Genomic DNA, 16,339 nt, shown 5'->3' on the forward strand with positions numbered 1-16,339 from the left:
GGCCATGTGGGTGTGCTCCTGGAGGCTGCATTCCTGCTCCTGCTCTGTGCTTCAGCAGCCTGTCCTCTACACGGATACCTTGTTGCACTTACGTGTACTAAAAGCCACCATCACTCAAGGCCCATGTAAAGAGAAGTAATGATTAGATGTCCTCTACCATGGAAACTTCAAAAAGAAGTATGGCACAATGGGAGCTAAATAGACAGCATCTTCTTTGAAGTGCAGGGAGACCACTCCACCAGTCCATCCTGGGACCCTACAAAATGGGGCTACCCAAGCTCTGTGGAAATACCAGGTTCAAACCCCTGGAAAACCTGGAGGTAGGATCCCCCTTCAGACCAATATTACTTATACACCCAATAGAGTCTTCCCAAATCTGTAATTTCTCAACACAGAAACTCAATACGGCCCAACTCATAGCTGCAGTTGGATTTGTTTACTGTGTCTTAAATATGATCTTGCAAGGCCACACAAGGCAGGCTTGAGAACTCCAGATTAGGTACAAGAAGAAAAACCTCATCCTGGTGGTCAAATCATGGCAGGAAATGATGCCACCAGCAATTATTCATGTATTAGCAGTTGCTTAAGTACCATAAGGCTTTTAGGGGAAAAGACTGGGAGGCAGTGGTTGGAAATGCAGCCCCATTATTAATGTAGTCAAGCTATTCAGCTGGATTCAATAAAGCAAAAAGCCCTGCCCAGACCAGTGTCTGTAGTTGAAGATGCTAAGAGCTGGGTTTTTTTTTTTTTAATCTGGCTTTATTGAATCCAGGCTTTATACACAGCATTCCTTCTTTCCGAATGGCTGAAAAACCATCCCATGCATTTTAAGCCACTGGAGAGGAAATGGATTTAAGTTGTGTCAAGAAAGCACAGTCAGATTTAAGGGAGAGAATCTCATAATGTTCAAGGCGATCAAAACCTTGGTAGGTCTCTGGATATATTGTCAAGATGGGCTGTGAAATCCTCTTATCAATTCAGCTCAGGTTAAAAACCATGACGGGGAGCCTACTGCGTGCCTGGCCACATGCAGGTCCCGCGGGACCCCCGAGCCTAGCCAGGTGAACAAAATGCAACCCCTGCTGCTGAGGATCCCCCCCTCCCCCCCGGCCGGGGAAGGAAGCAGGAGTTCACACTGACTAGCACCAGCAGACCTGTTCCGGATCGGATGAACATCATTTGGTATCTCTGCATGTCTGTCCCTCTCTGCAGACTTGCTACTGTCACTTTTCATGTCTCTGGCTCTGTCTTCATTGTTTTAGGACTGTTTTGTCCCCATCTTCCAGACCCCAAGCCTCAGACCTCTCTGGCCTGGGTAGCCCACAGGCATCTTCTGTGTTTATCCCTCCAACCACATCCTTGGCCAGCTGCTGCTGCTGCCTCCACTCCCCTGCTCAGTGGCCCAATTTACACTGCTCAGCAATGCCGAGAGACCTTTCTGATCCCCCTCTCTCTTGCATAGTTGGCTGCAGAACCTGACAAGAAGGCACGAGAGGAGTCTATTCCTTGGCTGAAGGCATCAGGCCAATGTGCGTCATATTCACCTGCTCAACATTTCCTGAACGCCAAGAGCCCCAGTACAGAGGGCGAGTAAAGAAGAATTTGGTAAGACTCTGCACCCCTCCTCCCCCAGGACTTTATGATCTACTGAAGGAATAAAAACGACCTCAGCCCAAGGGAAAGCACAGATAAGCTATATGACAATGTTAAAAACAGTAATGACTCCCAGGAAGGGTCTGATTGGTCCAAACAGTTACTAGCAAAAACCAAGGCCCCAGATGGGCAGAGTCCTCGTGTCAGATCACCTTACCGGCTGTACTGTTTACATATGAGCAAGTCTCTTGTCAGGGGCCTTAATCCAACATGGGTTATGGATGCGCTTGGAGGCCCACAAGACACAGTGCCTGGCCCCTGGTGTGAAGAGCTGGTCAGCCTCTGCAGAAAGGGTCTGCGCTGTGGTGGGCACTCAGGGCTTTATACACAGCCCAATAAAGTGCCCCAGAGAGAGAAAGCTAATGATAAGAGGGATGCCAAGAAGTGCTGAGGAGGCGAGAGACAGCTCTAAGGGAAGGAGAAGAATATTCTCTAGATGAGGAGAAACATGGCCGAACCTTGGATTGGGCCTTGAAAGATGAGAGGATTTGGATCTGGGAAGAAATGGGGGTCACTCCAAACAATTAGCTGCCAGGAGCTCTGGAGGGGCAGTGCTGATATATGCATATCTTGCCTGGCTGAGGGAGGCAATCAAACACTGGAGGTCCCTGGGGAGTGATGTCCCTAGTGTCATACTCTGTCACTTTCCATTGCCCTAAAATCCCCACAAAGTCACACCATGCCTGCAGCTCCCATTCCCTTCATAGCAACCCTTCCAGACTAGGACCTTGGTGACACCCAGGACTTCCCAGCAAGCCTAAATAAGTTAGCAGCTGGCCTTTTCCCAGTTCCCTTAACTTCCCCTGATGGCATTGGGAGCTGGTGTTTGCACTCCCACACCTCTTGTCAGCCATTGTGTGTCAACAGTAGAAAGAGAGCCAGACAACACAACATACTTGGTGACAGAGTATACAGAGACGATGCACTGGCTGGGAACATTTGCATAAGGTACACTAATAGTCACTGACCCAGAAGACACCCTGCAGTGTGTCACACCAGCTCTCACTGGCCAAGACCATGCAATAGCACCCAGGTCATGGAAAATGTATATGTATAAACAGTGAATTCAAATGAAATATATTCGGGGGAAATAATTTCAGAGCCAAACAGCATTATAATGAATCGGCGTTCTTAGAAAGGTGTCAGAGATAAGTATTAACAAATCCTTCCAATCCTGGGCAGATTATATAATCATATTGACTTTGAGTGTTACAGTTTATGGAGGGGGGAATGGGACACTGGATAGGTTAAGTTTGGGTGGGAAAAAGTTAAGGATTGAAGCATTAGGATTAATGCACTCCTTCAAGGATCTGAATTTATTTATCATATTGGTTGACCAACTTAGCTCGCTCCCTCCCTGCCTCCCCTTCCCTTCCTTCCTTCTTCCTTCCCTTCCACGGAGCTAGGCACTGGGCTAGATGCTGAGACTACACACAAGAATAAGATAGGACCCCTGCCTTATGAAGCTCACATTTCAGCCAGGGAGATCAACGGCCAACAAATTCTCATGTTGCAACACAATAAGGTGCTAGGGATGATAGAGGTATGTGGAAAGTGCTCTAGGAGCATGAAGGAGGGTTTCAAATGGGTTTCCTCTGGCATATAATTCTGTAATAAATATTTCTCATATGTCCCACTGGTTGGACATTATCTAACTTTCATGGTTATTTTTTCTCTCTCTGCCTCCGTCTTTGTCTCTCATTCCCTTCGCATTATCTGTTACCTCCCTCCCTCTATCTATCTATCTATCTATCTATCTATCTATCTATCTATCTATCATGTATCTCCAGAACATTTTAGATCACACAACTTTCTAAGACAGGTTCCTCTTCCTGCTGCTGGGACAGCCTCGCTACCAAAGATCATTTTGCCAAAGTGAAAGTTGACAAAGGGAGTTTGCAGTTCACTCTCTGCAGGTCTTAAGACAGGATTGTTCTCGTCTAGCTGGGATGGTTGGGTGGTTTTGCCTAAAGGCAGCAGGACCGACCAGAGGACTTTTCAAGGGCACGCTTGTTTCCCTCATTGCCAGGAACCTGTAAATCTCTTTGGACCCCAGCAGCTGCTACCCTTTCAGTCCTGGGCCTGGCTGCCCAGGCCAAAGGCTGAGGTGAGGGTACATTTCCATAGTCTTAGAGGTCATTGTTGCCGCTGGCTGCTGTTCTAAGAGAGACTGCCAACTCTGCACTGAGAATCACACCAGGGTTATAATCATCCATAACTGACATCAAGAGCCAAAAATCCATGAAATGCTTGAACTCAGAATTTTGTTATGTAGCTTGCATTTTCTAATGCCCTAAAGCTTCTGATCTGTTTCCAATTGGAGGGAAATGTAAACAGCTCCGCTCACTGGTAAATTTGGCCTCTGTAGCATAAATTTCCAAAGGTTCCCTCATGTTCTGTTGAGTAAAAAGTCCTCCCGGAATGTCAGAACTTTTTAGGTGGTCTGCATATCCATGGGAAGAGGAAAGGTAATCTGAGGATGGTATCTAGAAACACTGTGGACCAATGGTTACTGCGCTTTCTCTACCAGAACCCAAACCAAACAGCTGAATGTAAACACCATTTCATACATACTGAGCAGGCTTTATTTGGGGACCTTAACTTTCTTTGCTTTGAACTGTTTATTGACTCAAGAACAGCGAATCAATAGGCCTGATTCTGAAATCAGGCATTCAGGAAATGTTCTGGTTTGCCTTTTGTGCATTCTTAAAGTCGGACAAGGGCCTCATGGGCTACAGGCATAGGCGGGCACCCAGTGAAGTCTAGTGACATTCATTCCCTAATTGATTCCATGGTGGGTTTCTGTGAAGCTGTCAGAAGCAACCAGCCCTTGTTTTCTAAATTAATTTTTTAGACTTTTTTTTTTAAAGATTTTATTCATTCATTCATGATAGTCACACACAGAGAGACAGAGAGGCAGAGACACAGGCAGAGGGAGAAGCAGGCTCCATGCAGGGAGCCCGACATGGGATTCGATCCCGGGTCTCCAGGATCATGCCCCGGGCCAAAGGCAGGCGCCAAACCGCTGCGCCACCCAGGAATCCCGACTTTACTTTTTTATTCATGAGAGACACAGAGAAAGAGAGAGGCAGGGACATAGGCCGAGGGACAAGTAGGCTCCCTGCGGGGAGCCCGATACAGGACTCGATCCCAGGACCCCAGGACCACAACCTGAGCCGATGGCAGATGCTCAACCACTGGGCCACCCAAAAGTCCCTGTTTTGTAAGTTAAATGCAGACAAGAGTTGCATTTTCTTTTAGTGATAGATACCAGTGCACATCAGCAAGGTAATTTTAATCCTCTTTTAAATTTCATCTTTGGGGAGAACAGTGATGATCTGTTTTATATTCCTTCACATTCTTCAATGTAAACTCATATAATCAATAGCTATATTATGATTATAATCACCTGAGAGGAAGCCTGACGTGGTGGCTAAGAACACAAACATGGGGCTCACCCTGGGTCAGTCACAAAGTAGGGCGTGATCTTAGGCAGGGTGCTAAATGTGTCTCTGTGCCTCAGTTTCTTCATCTGTAAAGTGGGGATGATGACAGGACCTACCTCATTCCATCCTTGTGAGGATTAAGTGAGTTATTACATGTACTACGCTTAATGTAATATCTGGATCATGGTAAGTACTCTGTGTTGGCTATTAATATTATTATCAAGAATCAAGAACTCACAGAACTAATCACAAACGAGCAGATGAGGTGGCAACTGGGAACCTAGGTTTTAAATGGCATGCAGCTGGAATGGGGCCCATGCGCAGGAAGTGCTCGATGTTCGCAATTCATACTTTGGGCACCTGGGCCCTACTTTTATTTTGAATTATTGTTCACAACCTTTGCTTCCCCTGGCACAGCTCTATGGAACCACATTACGTTTTGCCTCCACTCTGCCACCTGTGGTGTTCAGGGAGAAAAGGCCCAGCCCCCGGCCCCACGTGGGAGGGAATCCTCCACTAACACCGTGAGACCCACAGTCATTTTGGGTTAGGTGACAGGTAAGGCAGGTTCCTTTCTGGAGTCTTCCCTTGCTTCTTTGTCCTGCTACATGTTTCCCCTCCCATCCTCTTCAAATCTTGAAGCCACCCACATCCCTGGAAACCTTCGTTCACTCATACTTCTGTACATAATGAAACAGGTAGAGATGATAACGTGAAAGGCGGTATGAAATCCATCGGACTAGTCATGGAAGGTCACTGTGTTGCTGTTGGCAGTTGGCTCAGCATCGGTACAGAGAGAATTGTACCAATCAGGTCCCTTCTTCTAAGAACTTAGAATCAGAGGACAACCCTTTCATCAGAAACTTTTGCTAACAGCCTTTTTTGGGAGAAGATTAGAAAATGATTAAGTCACCCTTCGGATGTTAATAGCATATTATAAACTGAATTTCTGTGGGCTTTTCTGTTAATGTTTTCTTCTATTCTGAATTCAGAGTGAACTTTTTTTTTTTTGTCTCAGCCTAAAAACCCTGTTTTGCCTATGTCTTCATAGCCAAGTGGGATGTGGCCCTCCCGCCCTGCCAACAGTTAGAGTTTACTATACTTCTCAAGATTCAGTCCCCATGCCAGCCTAATGAGGTTTAAAAAAAAAAAGGGCAGACACCTTAATTTCAAAGATCTGGCCTTTTAAACTTTTTAGGAAATAAAAGGATTTAAATATCCTGCTAATACATTTCATAGTGTCTGCCTGCAATTGTTCCCACGTGGAGAACGAGCCTGATTCACCGCCGAGGTTTAGCAGGTTAGGATATTCTGAGAAATTCAGATAAAGTGTAATGAAAATGCTTCGCAACTGAGGTCCCAACAGGGTTCAGGAGGCTTGCAAGAGAAAAGCACTTATAATCACGAGATGAGAAGGGATGCCACTCGCAACAACCAACAGATTGATAACGTCACTTATTCTTGTACAAAACTAGTTAGGAAGGGCAGCCCTGGTGGCTCAGCGGTTTAGCACCACCTTCAGCCCACGGTCTGATCCTGGAGACCCGGGATCGGGTCCCACATCGGGCTCCCTTCGTGGAGCCTGCTTCTCCCTCTGCCTGTGTCTCTGCCCCTCTCTCTGTGTCTCTCATGAATAACTAAATAAAATCTTAAAAAAAAAAAAAAAAAAGACTAGTTAGGAGCACTCACAAAAGAGCTATCCAACGCCACAGGCCAAAATGAAACTAGAAAACCGTCAAGAAGAACTATAGATGGCAAACATGCTTCAAATTATAGGAGATAGCGATAATAAATATAAGTAATAAAATAAAAATTTTAACCAACCTATCGTTGCGCGGACACATAAAGGCACAGATTATTCCAACTGGATATTATTTATTCGTTCACAAGTATTACCCCCCACACTCATCTGTTCACTGAGCAAGGACAACACAGACATTAAAGATGCTCAGGCTGTTTGACCCCGCAGAACTAACTGGTGAGATGGATCTTGCTTTTTAAGCAAAATATTATTTTCCCACCTCAGATCTTCAGGGGGTCGAGGATCCTACCCTCAGAGTCAAGACCAAAATAAGAAGTGATGAATTTTAAACCATTAGTTCTACCTGAAAATTTAAGAAGTCTCCTATGAGATCCTGAAGGCAGAGAAGTCTATCTTTAAGGAGCATGGATGAGGCTGGACTCAGCATTTGTTCTCTCCTGGCTTGTGTTTCCTTCACGTGCACCATGATCTATCTGCCTGTCCACTGGCTCTGCACAGGATGTTTATAAATAGTGATTACAAACGGAGGGAAAAAAGGCAGCGTATCATCTAGCGTACAAACACCTTTCAAAACAACAGAAAGTTTAGTTCCCACGTAAAAGTCATTATCAGTTCTTCTCTTTGTTTTTATTTCCAAAAGAAAGTCATACACCTAGGGATCGAGAAAAAATTCTGTTGCTGCCTGTATCTTACCAGCTCACCATTAAAACAGCGGAATGCCAAAAACACCAATTCTACCTAAATGCTTTGGGTGTTACTTGTTTAAACATGTTTGTTTTCTTAGTTAAGCTAAAAATATTTTCCCTTGGTGTTTCTAAAGGGACAGTTAGGCTAAAATAAAAATAAAAATAAATGACACGTTTAAAAAGTTATATTCATCAGACCTGGGACAGAGCACAGCAAATGGGTGGAGGAAATGAATGTGAGGACCTGTGTGGTAGCTTTCCTATTTTGGTTGCCCTAAATAGATGTGGAAAAACAAATTGAGAGAAAAAAGTATATCTCCACCCTGTACCAGTGAGGAATGAAAAAAACATTTACTCATATTGGAGTTAAGCTTCGAAATAAATTAATGCACGTCCACATAATAATTTTCCTGTTATTATATATCAAACCCTGCTCCTATGAACTATAATAACGACACAAAACCACTTTTCTGTACCAGACCTTTTTATCATTGGGTACAGTCTTGACAAAATGAGCTGAGAAATTTCAGGGAGTGATGATTATAAAGAAATATTTATGGTGGAATATTGACTATAATAAAATTTGACTTGCAGTTTCTTTTTAAGTGAGAAAAACACAACGAGAATCTTAGCAAAGAAAGGGACATGAGACCTAGGGTTTTTGCCCGTGCGTTAACAAAAACCCTTTATTAGGAAATTTCAGCTTTGGAGATCCATAAATTCCCTGAAAATAGTAGGCTAAATTTCCTGTATTTGTGAATTTTTCTGGGGAGAAGCCACATAGCTTTAATTCAATTCTCAAAGAGACACCAATACGAGTATTTATTGTATACACACATTTAATTTTGTGGAATTCCATTAAGAACCGCAGAGCCCACCCCTTTTAAAAATGTTTATTGCCTGCCATTTCACCTAAGATGTCGCACTGAACCACAAACCAAAGGGAGACCTTGGCATTCTACAGAAGCCTGCCATGCTGTGTCCAGAGTCACCTTCCTCAAATACAACCTTCTTCATTTGAATGCCTGACAAGAGCGGTCCTGCCGTCAGCTTCCAAGGCTCAAATACGTTTCATTCCCTGGATCTTCAGGAAGCCAAGTCACCAGCACTCATGGAAAATACCGGGTAAGAATGTTTAAGCTTCAGAGTTGCAGTAATTCTCCTTTGTTGAGCCTCATAGAATATAAGCCAATTTGAAGATTATTAATTTGTCAGCTGATGAAAAAAAATGTATACGGGGAATGTATTTTTAAGTTTGACTCAGAGAAGGCAGCTACCCAAATGCCATAGTTAAGCTAGCTAACAGTGTGCTATTCTATCTGCAAACTCTTTCACACAAATTATTTCCAGGAGTCGAATTCAAAGTATTTAACAGCCAGCATGGTATGCACCCGGGCCAATCAGAGCAGACTTCAGCTCGCTGTAAACAACTGGCACAGCTGTGCTGGGCCATCCCAGGTGACTTCCAGCCCCGGTTAGTTTATTTGAGGTCCCAAATGGTGCTAAACCTGTTTTGCCAATGTGATGAAGCAGAAACTCAAAGGCGAGGAAGCTGGGCTTGGAGAAGTTGAGGGGTGGCCTGAACCATCTGGCTACTAAAACTATGATTTACATTTAATTCTTTTTAATAATTTCTAGTCCTCTGATTCTCGTTATTGTCTTTTATTTCCTTAAGTATGTTTTAGATTTTATGTTTTAGATACTTATTTTAGATTTAGATGTGTTTTGGATTCTGATAACTTCATTGCTGTATAACCCTCATGAGTCTGCTTCTCTGGAGATTAGAGAGAGGAGAGGAGATTCAAAGCACATTCTCTGACCCCTGCTCCCCACTCCTCCTGCTTTGCAAGTGTCCAGAAATGTTCTTGGGGAGCCTAGCTTGCCTGGCATCCATGCCACATGAGACAATGAAGCTACTGGGATCAGTCATCAGTCTACTGACTTAGACACACCTTCAGAGCCTGAGGGACAGGTGACCCCTGCTCTCAACCTCTCTACGGGGCTTGCACGTCTCAAAGCAGGGTGACCTGGGGGCTGGTCAGTGGCGCCAGCCTCACCAGGATCCTTCGAAGCCTGAGACATGGGAGGCACTCATACCGGAGATGGGACTTAGTATGATGGGAAGGGAGGTGACAGTTGTGAGTGGCACTTTCAAGCAAAGGTAAAGCTAAAAAATCATTTCGGCTCCAACTACTGCCACGATCGTTTGGTTGTGTACCTTCCCAGATGAGGCATCCAGTTTGCTCCTGTCAGCATTCTGCACAGTCCACCAGCAGGAGATTACTTTATTAGGATGGAGAGCAATGGCGGGAACCAAATCGACTGTATAGAGAACCCCTGCAATAAAATCGCTTGCAGACTAATCAGCGTTTTCCACGATGATGAGACCCAGCCTGAGAAAAGTGGGTCTGTCTCTCATCCTTCCTTGACACCTCTCTGACACTAGAGACCCACTGAGTAGGTGAGGCAGGCTTAGGGGGCCCATGTGGGTGGTCAGGCACCTGGGGACCAGGGTTCTAGAACCTTCCTGCTGTCGCTGATAACAGGAAGTTTTTCTGCCTTGCAGTGTCCAGTGTGAGGAAGTGCTTGCTCAGGAAATGTTTGCTGATTGAATGAGTAAGTCAAGGAGTAAGTGAAATAACGAGTGGATGAGTTAGTGAAGGAGTGAGTGAGCAGTAGGTATGTCCAAGGACAGGAATACCCAGACTTCAGTCGATTGCTGGGGCCTCTCAGATACCAAACATGCCTTTCCTAAGGGCAGATGAAGTGCTAACTCTTCAGCCATACTTCTGCAGCGCCCACCTAATTCCCCTCTACCAGCCTCCTCGCCATAAAATGAACACTTGACCAAAAAACCCCCCAAACCTAACCTGGGGCCTGTGATTGCAGGCACAGGCCCTCCCACTCTGTGGCTGTTTGCCAGAGGGTCTCCTTGCAGTTCTCTGAGCATCCGCCTTGAGCCCTGCACCATCACGCTGTCCACTCAGCCTGGGGAGCCCCGTCTTCTTCCTTCTCAACGCCCATCTTAGGAGACCATGGACGAGTTCCATGCAGCCCCACAGGCCTACTTCACCGTGCTTCTGGCATCCACCTCCCCAGGCATTTGTGGAAGACTGCCTGAGACTGGGACGTTGGCTCATGCTTCAAGCTGGATTTGGACCTCCGCAGTGTCAGAGAACCTAGCACCAAGCCGGACAGATGGCTATTTGTGGATGGCTAATAAAGACTGAGTGGCAAGTTAAGCTTTTCCCTTCAAGTGTTTTGGCTTTTACGTTTTTAATGACCCTCAGGAAACAGAGCCCTGGACTCTGGGGTAAGAAGTGGCACTCAGGGGGCTGGAGAAGCAGGGCGCAGGATATGTCTGAGGAGTTGGGCTTCCAAGCTGACCTGCATGCAGATGGACAGTTCACCAGGGAAGGGCTGGTGGGTGCTCCCTGTAGCATGCTCTCCCTACCTCCAGGAAGAGACAAGACATAAAACGAACTCACCCGTCCTTCTTCAAAGCACAGCACCACCATGCCAGCCTCATGGGTGTGTGCACAGCACTCAACAGTGCTATCTGGTCATGAGCCACTTCTCCGAGCTCACGGTCCCAGGGACTGGAGGGGGCGGTGGGAAGAGAACCAAGGCCTCTGAGGTCCTAGTTCCAGACTATGTTTTCTAAGCAAGGGGCCTCGGGACAAATCAGGAGGAGGTTGGGGGCCAAGAAAACACCCATAAACTGGCATAAACTACCAGCTAATTACAGCTTATGCTACTTTGCTTAAAAATGGCACCAAGTAACAGAGTTTGCCAACTGTCATCCTTAGGAGATCATGTGCCACCTGGATATGGCCAGTCACTTGACAGGAAAGCACTCTAAGATTCCAAGAGACTAAAAGGCTCATAACTGTTGGTTAGAAATGTAAATGGCCCTGGGGTGCCTGGGTGGTGCAGTCAGTTAAGGAGCCGGTTCTTGGTTTTGGCTCAGGTCATGATCTTCGGGTTGGGGGATGGAGCCCTTTGTGGGGCTCTGCGCTCAGCAGGGAGCCTGCTGGAGACTCTCCCTCTCCCTCTGCCCCTCATGCTCATGCTCTCTCCCCGTCTCTCTAATGAATAAATAAATCTTATAAAAAAAAAAAAGGAAATGTAAATGGCCCTAAATTATAACCAGAGATGGAAATATGTCTAGGGCCAGGGAGGGACATTCTGCAATCGGGTTTCAGGGTTGTTTGGCTTCTCCCAACACGCGGGGTGAATACAAACGGTTTATAGATGTGGGTGAAGGTTCTCAACATGAAAAATGTCCATTTCCATCAGAGATTAAAATGCAGTTTGGGAAAACAATTACCTGCCTGGGATCCTGGGAAAGTAAAACTTCCTGGTTTCTCTGCCAAGAAGACCGATTGTAAAACAAGGCTCGAGAATCTCACAAACAAGATTTTAGAATTTTATCCAAACAGCTGCAGGTCACCTTCAAGGAGCCCAGACACACTCGGGTCTGATGGATGTTGCAACAGCAAGTCTGAGGTCTCCCCAGTCCGGGGCCAAGAGCTGGCCCCTCGGGACAAAGACAGAACAGTTGCTCTCTTAATGGGAGCAGAAAACAACCCCCCCCAACCCCCCACCCCACCCACCACCCAACCTCTCTGCTTTGTTGTGAAATTGTCACTGTGCCTTTGAGGAGAGATTAAAATCCTAGCCATGTCAAATTTAAAGGGCAGGTTCCCAGGCAGAAAAGGGAGAGGGTTTTGGGTGGGGGGTGGCGAAAGCCAGTTGTGGTGAATTTACGGCGGATTTGGGGATCACAAAAGTCAGGGGCTTTGACACAATTAAAATGAATGGAAACATACAAGCCTGCAACTTAAAAATAATAGTAAAATAATGCGGCAAGGATATTGTGGCTTGTTCTCTGCTCTCATTCCCGAGCCTGCTTGGGAATCCTGGAGCAGGTTTCCCGAGACACAGCATGGGTGCTGGGCAAGAGGCTTTTTTTTTACCTCCTTTTCTGCCCTTGACACACAAAGGTTCTGCTGTGGAGAGTGAGGATCAATGGTCCACCCATGGCTGAACATTTCCTGAGGGCCAGGGAGGTGCTCAGCGAAGTGGCTGGAGTTGGTGAGGGTAAGAAAAAGAATCAGAGCTCTCAAGGCATGGGCCCAAAAGACTAGAGATTCTGAAAAGGCTGCAAGCAAGCTCCCTGGCTTGGCACCTGTGCCAGATTCTCAGACACACAAGACACCCGGCCTTGAAGAAGGTACCCCCTGGATCCCTTGAAAGCCCTTGAATCTCTCATCTGGTTCCAAATCTTTATTTTTTTTTAAAGATTTTATTTATTTATTCATGAGAGACACACACAGACACACACACACACACACACACACACACAGAGAGACAGCAAGAGAGAGAGGCAGAGACACAGGCAGAGGGAGAAGCAGACTCCATGCAGGGAGCCCGATGTGGGACTTGATCCTGGGACTCCAGGATGACGCCTGAGCCGAAGGCGGGTGCTAAAATGCTGAGCCACCCAGGGTTCCCCTGGTTCCAAATCTTTAGAAGTGCCCCAGCCAGCTATTTATATAGGGGTCCCTCCACATGTTCTCTCCTGGCTCCATTTGTAAAACAAGGAAGATGGGTGACACCAAAGAAGTCCTCATCCCATGGGTTTGGTTCCCAGAGAGCTACCTGTTGGGATGTGGGATGAAAAGCCCCCAGATCCCCTTTAGGGAGGGAGCATGTCTCAGCCATGTCCTGATCACTTCCAGGCCTGAATATTACCATGGCTCTTCAGATGGACACTGACACTGAAGAAAACATTCCTTGATTAAATAAATCTTTTGATTAAAGTCATGAGATTGTCATCGTTGGCTCATCCTCCTTTCTAAGATGAGAACAGTAACAATGCCTACCTCATCAGTTTAGGGTTCTTTGTTTTATTGTTTTTTTTTTTTAAGATTTTATTTATTTATTCATGAGAGAGACACACAGAGACAGAGGCAGAGGCACAAGCAAAGGAGAAGCAGGCTCCCTGTGCGGGACTTGATGTGGGATCACACCCTGAGCCGAAGGCAGATGCTCAACCACTGAGCCACCCAGGCGTCCCTAGCGAGGGTTCTTAATGAAGATGACATGAGCTGACCTATGGGGTGCTTTGAATGGAACCTGGCACATAGTAGGTGCTCAACAGACATTAAATTTCCTTACTGCTCTGAGTCTATTATTCTCGGACTGTTCATTCACTTAGCCTTCTGTTTTCTCACTCGATGAACTTTCTATATTTTGACACGTATCACAAAGATATTTTGATGAATGTTTAATGTCCCCCTTCATTCATGAAAGAACTCCAGGGTCCCCAGTGAAAGGAGCATATGGCAGGCAATCTATGCTGTCTATCAAGCAAGCACAAGTTTTGACATGATTAAAAAAGCCTGCCTTTTCTGCAACTCTCCTCCCTTCATTCCCCTTTTTACTCCTTTCTTCTCTCTTCAAAATCCTCTAAAGGTTCCTGGCAGATATTTTATTAACCCCTGACAGGTTACAGAAAGTGAGTTTTAGCAGCATGAAGATATATGTGATGTATAAAGCAGCTCGCCAAATGGCAAAGTGCAGGGCAGAGGCTGAAATCCCTCCCCAGAGCAGAGGCCCTGGGTGTTGCTAGGAATTCTTGTCCTCAAGCAAAACCTGCAGCAAGAATCCCTTCTTTCCCATTGTGAAATGGAAGCTAAAGCCCTTGCCAGCTCCCCAGTGCCACAGGGCTCCTCGGGTGGCATTCACTGCCCTGGAGAGAGGAGGTGGAGGTGGGCTGTCTGCCCCCCATCCAGGCTCGGTCTCCCCAGTGTTCTCCACTCTCCCAGGCCTCCAGAGCCCGGTGAATGACTGCTACCAGCCAGCTCTGTGGTAAGGCTGATCTGGTGAGAACTCTGCCTCCGAGGAGCCACGGAGATTGACGCTGCCTGTGGAGCATGCAGATCTCCCACTAACACTCAGCAGACCCCCTGCCCGCGGTGGGACCCATCACCAGTGCTCCCTGAGTCTCCAGCCCTGCCCAGAGGGCCAGGTCTTTGCAGCAGGGCCCCTGCAGTCGCTGCTCCCATGGGCAGACACATCCTTTCTCCTATTATTGTTACAACAAAAACAATAAACAGTAACACCACCGAGGGTCCTGGTGGGCGCCCACAGATCAACATCCTCACAATGCCCACGGAAACTTGTCAACGCATGGACTCTTTGTTTCACTGTGGTCCATGGGGCTTCTCATGCCTTTAAAAATAAATATTAATGCTGAGAGGGCGCTCTGTTTCCTTTTGCACTCTCATAGCTGGTGATGGAAGGCTCCAAATGAGACACTTTTAGGGCAACCAAGTGTGAAAAGGGAGAGAGACACTCATTTTTGCCCCTGTAGTCAGAAATGAAGAGACTTTTGCCTTGTTGGGCTACAAGTTACTAATTCGGAGGATGGCAGTTTTAGAGTTGATCTCAGTTTGACTTGTAAATGAGAGGTGGAATTACCCTGCTGTGCGGCTGCCGGCCCCAACAGGCCTCGCAAACCCTGTTCTCCATGTTGAGGTGGAGCAGACGTTCATGGACATCACTAGAAAGTTCAGGAAAGTAGGAGGCGGTGAGCAAGCAGTGGGAGATGGTGAGTCTCCAGTAGAGAGCACGGCCAGGGCCCCTACTTGCCGCCTCCATGTCCTCCCCTACAGAGAGGGGGAGGATCTGGCTCTCCCCTTACAGAAAGGCTCGCAGCCTTTGCTGTATCAAAATCACTGGGGAGCTTGGTAAAAATACAGATGTGTGGGCTCTTCCGTGAGCCCAGGCCTCTGCACTGTTTTTAGCTCTCCTAAACCAAGACTTCAGAACCATGGCTCAGGAGAGCGGAGGGAAATAACCGATGAGAAGAGCTGGTAAAGCTTTATTGAAATAGAAATATAAGTTTCTTCTAATACTTTTATCAGTAAGCTGCCACGTCCAGAGTGCCTGGCATGGGCCCAGCTTCGCCGTCATTCCAGCAAGCCCACAGCACAATCCCGCAGGTGGGACTGACCATCCCTGCTTCACTGATAAGGACTCAGCAGCTCAGAGAGGGTCAGGTGAACTCTGCCTAGGGATGCACGGCCAGTAAGTGCTCATCTGCTGGAAAGACTAGATGCAGTCTACCACAACTGAATCCCAGGGCTGCCTCAGTTTCTCACATTCACACCCCACGGGCTGGGCTGGCATATGGCTGGCCCTTCTGCAGGGAGCTCCCGATGCTTGCTGGCTGTATCACCCTCTCCACCACACCTGGGCGGCCTTTCATTTCTTCTCTTTGTCCTGATTCCGTCCTTCTCCCTTGTCTTGCTTTGCCTTCACCTCTCCTCCTTCCTTTAGAGGTTCTCTCAGTCGTGCTAATGCACACAGTGAAATCACTCGGAGTCCGTGCTACCTGCGGAGTGACTGGGGGATTGGTTTGGGATGTGGCCTGGGCTTCAGGATTTTTAAAACACTCCTGGGTGATTCTAAAGGGGCATCTGGGTGGTTTAGTTGGTTAAACATCTGCCTCTTAATTTTGGCTCAGGTCCTGCTCTCAGGGTCCTGGGATTGAGCCTCAAGTTGGGCTCCTTGCTCAGCGGCAAGTCTGCTTCTCTCCCTCCACTCGTGCGCTTGCACTCTCTCTCTCTCTCTCAAATGAATAAATAAATCTTTAATAAATAAATAAATACTCCTGGGTGATTCTAATGTGTGGCTAAGATTGCAGAGACCTGCTTTATCTAGGTCTGTCAGATGCAACCTGGAGAATCAGGAAAGTCACCTGGACATGCCCAGGCTGAGAA

At 46.7% G+C, this 16,339-nt stretch overlaps 1 protein-coding gene and 1 long non-coding RNA gene across 4 annotated transcripts in view; one reads left to right on the top strand and one right to left on the bottom strand.

Moving 5' to 3' along the window:
* The window catches only part of BCL2 (BCL2 apoptosis regulator), a 171,269-nt gene that overhangs the window by 35,310 nt on the left and 119,620 nt on the right, over positions 1–16,339 (bottom strand). The window lies entirely within an intron of this gene.
* On the top strand, positions 8,201–11,111 carry LOC121481812. 3 transcript variants are annotated; one of them, XR_005985426.1, is made up of 3 exons: positions 8,201–8,672; positions 9,774–10,008; positions 10,437–11,111. It is a non-coding gene; the product is annotated as an uncharacterized LOC121481812 (long non-coding RNA). The 3 variants fall into 3 exon arrangements; XR_005985427.1 differs by having other exon boundaries at positions 9,774–9,953; XR_005985425.1 differs by having other exon boundaries at positions 9,774–9,949.

This window comes from Vulpes lagopus, chromosome 24 (assembly GCF_018345385.1).
Source record: "Vulpes lagopus strain Blue_001 chromosome 24, ASM1834538v1, whole genome shotgun sequence".
Taxonomy (NCBI): Eukaryota; Metazoa; Chordata; class Mammalia; order Carnivora; family Canidae; genus Vulpes; species Vulpes lagopus.